The sequence below is a fragment of the Melanerpes formicivorus genome, unplaced genomic scaffold (assembly GCF_026170545.1).
Source record: "Melanerpes formicivorus ecotype bairdi unplaced genomic scaffold, bMelFor1.0.p_v2 SCAF_25, whole genome shotgun sequence".
Lineage (NCBI taxonomy): Eukaryota > Metazoa > Chordata > Aves > Piciformes > Picidae > Melanerpes > Melanerpes formicivorus.
In genome coordinates this window covers 6,210,558-6,217,160 of record NW_027142377.1, presented here as the reverse complement: position 1 = coordinate 6,217,160, position 6,603 = coordinate 6,210,558, and positions in this window count along the sequence as shown.

Sequence of the window (6,603 nt, the reverse complement as noted above, 5' to 3'; positions counted from 1 at the left end):
AGTGTGATTCGGTGCAGAAAGGACCCCAGCAGCAGTCTAGCTATGTGTGTTAGAAGAGATTGGCGCTGCTAGCAGCCTCATTTTCTCTGCTAAATAGGTAAGAGCTAGGTGGACAAGATGAATAAAGGACGGCATATCTCATCCAGATGGACATTCAGTGCTTCTGGTTGAAATCTGGCAGAAGTATAAGGACACTTACTTTGGAAATTGATGTTAGGGATATCTGTGTCACTCTCTAGCATTGTTTAGTGAAGCAGAGAAGCATCTGTGTATTTTATACTAGGGCAAAAAAGGGGGTTGAAGTGGAAGGGGGAAAAAAGTGGTAGGATGTTTCTGGGTTTGAGAGGAAGAAGAGCCCAAGAGCTGAATTCAGTTGTTTGTCTCACAGGTAAGACCCTGCTTGGTAGAAGACTCTCTTCCCACTTGGTTGGACACTCCTGAGGAGCTGACAGACACTGCCTCTCACGAAGGCAAGGTCCCATCTAAAATAAGCTCTTTTGACTGCTCAGCTCTCAGGAGTGCGAGCTCAAAAGTTGGCTTGTTTTTTGGGTTTTGTTCTGGTCTGGGCTTTTTTTTTGCTGCTGATAAGCAAGACTGCTCGTCCTACAGTAGGGGACAAGCTTGTGCTTCCTCAAAAAGCTGTTTGAGATTGTTGTAAACAGGAGGGTCTTTTGTGACCTCCCAAGCTCAGCAGTCAGTGGAATCTGAGATCCTGGCACAGAGGTGAGGTAGGAATTGAAGCCTTTAGCAGTGCTTGGCTGCTGTGAAAAGCAGTGGCCTTTAAGCCTGCCACAATTGCAAACAAATCAGTGGGGAGCAATGCAAGGAGCTGCTTTTTCACATGGTGGTGTGGCCGTGTTCAAAATTGAAATGGCTTTTTGGCATTCTGCTCTATTTCCAGAAGTCTGACTTTATTTTCTTCCCAATACTTCCTCAGAAAGCGAGGCCCTGGCTCAACTGCAATCAGTAGGATTTGCTCTAGTGACCTCAATAAACCCAGAGTTTATTCGCAGTGTTCAATTTGTGTGGTTATTCCCAACACACAACACAGAATTTCCCCCAAAAAGGAAATTAATTTTGAAATCCCTCTGTAATCTGATTATCTAAAATACAGGTAGAAACCTTTCCATAAAGTTGTACAAAAGCCCTGTTCACTGGGTTTTATGTGCCTGCCCCCAGGCTTTTGTGGCAGTATTCTTTATCCTCAGCCACGAATCTATGGGCAGAAGAGTAAATCTGTATGGGGCTTTATGTAGCTTTGTAAGATTTGTGTATGGATTTCATAGCACAGAAGATGCATAGTATGGATAAAGTATTTTTACTATTAAAAAGTGTATGCAAATTGCTCACAGTCTGTTCAGGATGGAGGAAAACCAAAACACAGCTATTTTGCTTGAAGGCACTGATATTTTGAAAGAGCTTATTGAAGACTGCCAAGCTTGTTGATAACATCAGAAATGCATGCATATTAAGACTTTAATTGGAGCATTTTAAAATTGACTATTTAATTGTTTTCTATAGACACAGATAATATATTTGGCCTTCAGGGATCCTCCATCCTAGTCCAATGAGGCTTACATTTGAACAGATACTAGCAAATGCAATTTTCTAGATCTCATTTTAAAGCTTCACAGTCATATTAAGTGCTGCTTGGGGAGCATTGAGCATTATGAAAATAGCCATGGCTGGTTTTAGCATAACGAGATAAAAGGGCTTGCATGGAGAGATCTCTTCAGCGGTGATGCTATGTTAAGTGCAGAGGTAGGTTTTCCATTGCCTTGAGGGGGAAATACCTTGTGTTGCCGTATGCTGACAGCTGCCACGTGCTGAGCATCATGTCTAACAACTCAGCAGCCATATAGAATTGGAGGGCATAAAATGCAAGGGGGGACAGTGGAGCAATGGAAGCTCCCAGGCACCAAGCTGTTGTGGGTGAGCTGATTTCATGAGCCAAGGAATTGGGATCCTGCACCATAACGCTCTCAGTGATGGCAGAGTATAAATGGGCTGCTGAATGGCATGTGATTGTGATTTTTCGTGACTATGAATCCCATTTTGCTTTTTATTATTACTTTGTGAGAGTCTCCAGCCCTTCCCTACCCTGGGCTGCCTATTCCTGCTTTGTGCAAGAGGCTTCCATGTGATTGAAACCCAGCAGTTCCCTGTGTGCTGAGACTGAGGAGATTTGGAGCACCTGGTGGAAAGGACTGGATGGGTAAGGATGGAGCACCTCAGCACTGTGATTTGCTGCTTTCAAGCTCTACTGGATGTGCTCAATGCTGACATAGTGTGTCAGGAGAGGGTAGGATAATTCTTATGTGTGTATTTGTACGTGTTTTCAATGTTCCCTCGCCTCATAGGCTGAACTAGTTTCAGGAGAACTGTTCAGGCATCATGGGAGCCATGTCAAAAGAGGTAAGGGAGAAATACAGTCATGAAAACTATTTAAATGATTCTTAAAAGTTGCTTATGGTTGACTTTTCTAGACCCTGCAAAGGGAGTTTTGCTGCCTTAAAGTCCATACATAGTTTTGCCTTTGTCCTCCACACTTGTAGTTTCTTTACAGTACATGCTAGGTAAGCAGTTTTCCTCCTCAGTGCCAGGGCATGAGCAGGCTGGCTAACTATGCTTAGGAAAACAATTTTCAGACATAACCTGTAACTGTCATGTTGAACATGCTCCTTCATCCTTCTACACACAGGCTTTGTTGGCTCATAGTAAGATGGCAAAGAGCAGGAGTCCCAAGACACAGTTTGGAGAGGAAGCTCTCCGGGCACTCCACCTGTATTTCCAAGGCCAGCAGTAGCAGGGTGCTGCGTTCACTTGTCAAATACTCATAGCTCTGATGTGATTGAGGCATGGGCTCAACATGATGCCTCTCTGGTGAATTACTTGAGGCATACAGGATGACCTTTGCAAGTTCTGTAATTTCTGTCACCTTTCTGCCAGCTGTGGGGGCGGTGAATGATCCCAGCTCTGGCATGAAGCCTGCTGATGTTTTGAACAAATATGAACTGGCAGAGTGAGTTCATTTTGGGTCAGCATTTCATGGCATTTCTGAGCTGCTATTAGGACCTTTAAAGATCATTGAAGTGCAACATGAAATATTAAAAAAATGGGGTTCCTACCATCTCATGGCAGTCATTTTAGTTCCCAGTTTAGGAGGAGAACTCCCTAACAGAGCCATTACAGCGATCATGAGTGCCACTTGTTCTGGGAAAAAGAAAGAGGCTTAAACCAAAACTGGAGCTCTGAAGGCCATTTGTAGAGTGGTCAGTCAAATCAGCTGAAGGATACTGTATTGTTCTGATTCTTTCCTAGCATTTTCCAGTAAGAGTCTGCACTGGCAGGCTTGTTGTCACTTGTTTGTCTACTTTCATGTAAAGAAACATGACTTGCAATGCTAGCAGGGCTGAGAGCAAACACCTCCTGTTTCCCACCTAGGAAAGCTGGCATTCAGCACTCCATGTCTGCTTTTGCAAGAAGAAGGAGAGTTTCTGTTCAGCACTGCCAAAAAAAGTAAAATTAATTGAACTAAAACTTGGAATGAAATGTGTGACTTGAACTGAGAGGCAGGCTGACAGAATGAAATTTTAAAGTATGCAGCGCAGGAAAGATCCAACACATTAGATTACAGTAGTGCTGATGAATTGCTAAGGATAACCTATCATAATTTCAATGACACAGGTAGGACAGAGGAAGATAATGCACAGGAAAAAAAACAGTATTCAGCAATAGTCAAATCAGTTGATGGAAAAACTTGACATGTGCTGGCAGCATGTGCTTGCAGCCCAGAAAGCCAACTGTGTCCTGGACTTCATCAAAAGAAGTGTGAGTAGCAGGACAAGGGAGGTGATTCTTCTACTCTGCTCTCTTGAGACTGCACCTGGAATACTGCGTCAGGTTCTGGAGCCCCCAGCATAAGGAGGACATGATACTGCTAGGATGGGTCCAGAGTAGGGCCACAAAGATGATCATAGGGCTGGAGCACCTTCCCTATGGGGACAGGTCATGAGAGTTGGAGCTGTTCAGCCTGGAACGGAGAAGGTTCCAAGGAAACCTTATAGCAGTCTTCTAGTATCTGAAGTTGGGGGTCTACAAGGAAGCGGGTCTACAAGGGCTTGTAGTGATAGGATGAGAGGGAATGGATTGAAGCTTGAGGAGAGCAGATTTAAAGTGGATATTAGGAATAAATTCTTTACAGTGAGGGTGGTGAGGCACTGGAACAGGTTCTCCAAGAAAGTTGTGGATGCCTCCTCCCTGGAGGTGTTCAAAACCAGATTGTATGAGGCCTGGAGCAGCCTAGTCTAGTGGAAGGTGTCCCCAGCCCATGGCAGGAGTGTTGGAACTAGATAATCTTTAAAGTCTCTTCCAACCCAAACTATTCTATGTATCTGTGAAGATCAGGACCCCTCCAAAGGAAAAAAAATAAAATAATGTAATCCAAGTTAAGGGAAAAGTAATCTCCTGCCCTTGGTTTCTGCCTATTTGCCATGCTGCTGAAGTGACTGTGTAGATGATATGCTTTTGCTGGGCTCCTCTTAGGACACACTAGTGAGAGAAATGAATTAAACAAAAAGGTCAGAATGAAGTCTTTTGAAGGTCATTATCAGGACTGGCTTCTCATCGATGCAGTACTTGATTGGAGGAAAAGACTCAAAACTGCAGGGCTTTGCTAGGTGAGGGGGAAGCTTTAACTGCTTCCTGCTGTTCTGTCATTTTGTGCTAATCCCAGATGGCCCCATTAAATTGATGTCCTCTTTCCCACTTGCTGCCCACAAATCACTCTTCTCCTATTAACATAGGAAGCATTTGCACACGATAGGAAGTCAAGTGGCTAAACAGCAAATTTTGAGTTCTTTACTGACTTTAAAAGCTTTTATCTAACCATGATCGTGTTGAATTTTACCCCCTACCCCAGCATTTCATAATACTCAGTCATTAACTTTTTTCACAACTCATGTCTGCCTTAAGAGAATCTGCACAAAACACTGTTCCCAAGCAAAGCAGCATGAGTCAGCCTGATTTCTGTGTGATAGCTAATTTTTTACAGCTAATCAGAAGATAAGACAAAGGCTAGGAGTGATGCAGCTGTTCAGGCAATGGGGTATCTTTGCTGACTCTATGTGACACCACATATTGCTGCTGTGGGTTAGGTCAACAAAGAAAACATCACAACAGCTCTGTTTTCTCAAGACAGCAGTCCTGTAAGAGTATGTCTGGAGCCTGAAAGCTCTGTGGACTGCAGAGCTGGTGGCAGCTGAGCCCCAGAAAGGTTTTCCTTCACTTTGATGGATGTCTGAACTTACAGAGTCTTACAGATTTGTGCATACATACACTCTCCCATCCAGAACTGAATTGTGCCTCAGGTCCTTCCATTGACAGTATTTTACTGAAGTCCCCTTTTACTGTCAGATTAAACTAAAAGATGCTGATTGTGCCTTGGGGTGATATGTGGTCCCCTTTTATACCTGCTCTGCAGCACAGGCAACTGTAGGTAACCGGACAGTGAATCTAAAGCACGACTAGCTAGCTATGGAATACCCTAATAGTGGCCTCACAGTACTGGGACATACCTTGAGAGGGCAGAGTGAGTGAGGACTTTATAATGTATGGTGAAGAAACAAGGAGGGGGGAAAAAGAGCTTTCCTCTGCTGGCCTTCAAACAATGCAGTTCCTTTCACTCCTCCATATCTCTGCTTCCCTCACTGCAAAAGTGGGAGGATGAAGCTGAATGCCTCTACAAAGTGCATTGATAAGTGCTGATCAAAAATTCTCTATTGGCAGCAAGTATCAGGAGAAGTACAGTAAAGCTGCATGTTCCTCAGGCAGCTGAGGTTGCTGACACACTCTGATACTGATTTCCAATAGCTTTAAAAGTCACTAAACTGAGAAAAGTAGCATTCATCCTGAAAACCAGGATGAAAACCAGGATGAAAACCAGGATGAAAATCAGGATGAAAGTGGTCTCAGATGTAAATCCATGCTTAAATCATCGTAATCTCAGCTGCTTTAGTTCCAATAGAACTTCCCATAAAACAAATTGGTAACTAAAAGGTAAATAAAAATGCAAAATATCCCCACAGCAAACGTGTGCCTTGCTTTTAAAACAAGTCCATTTAAATAATGTGAAAATAGATAAACCGGATTCTATTCTGCTTTGTGTATAAAGATAGATCAATGAAAATATCACAGATTTATCCTGCAGTACTCCCATGAGAGGAGTCACTGGGGAAGCAATTTGTTTCTTGTAGCTAAGACAGGGAGCTTTGAAGTTAGTGAGTCCCTGTCTCTGCAAGTAGCCCATTTAATCTTGAGTATCATATTTAAGTGGGAGCAAGTTATGTGTCTGTGCATTATTTAAAGCTCTGGCAAGAAGAGGTCTTCAGCATACCACTAACCAACAGTACAAGGGGAAATAGCACAAAGAATTTCTGGAAGGTGTGTTTTTATTGGCTGTTAACCACAGACATGCAGCCCTGAAGAGTGTCATCAGGAGGGCCTCTGTTATGCCTTTTGTTGTTTTGGTTTGGGTTTTTAATTCTTTTAAATTGATTACTACTAGGATAAGGGCTCTCATCAATTGCTTTTTGGTGGTAGCAG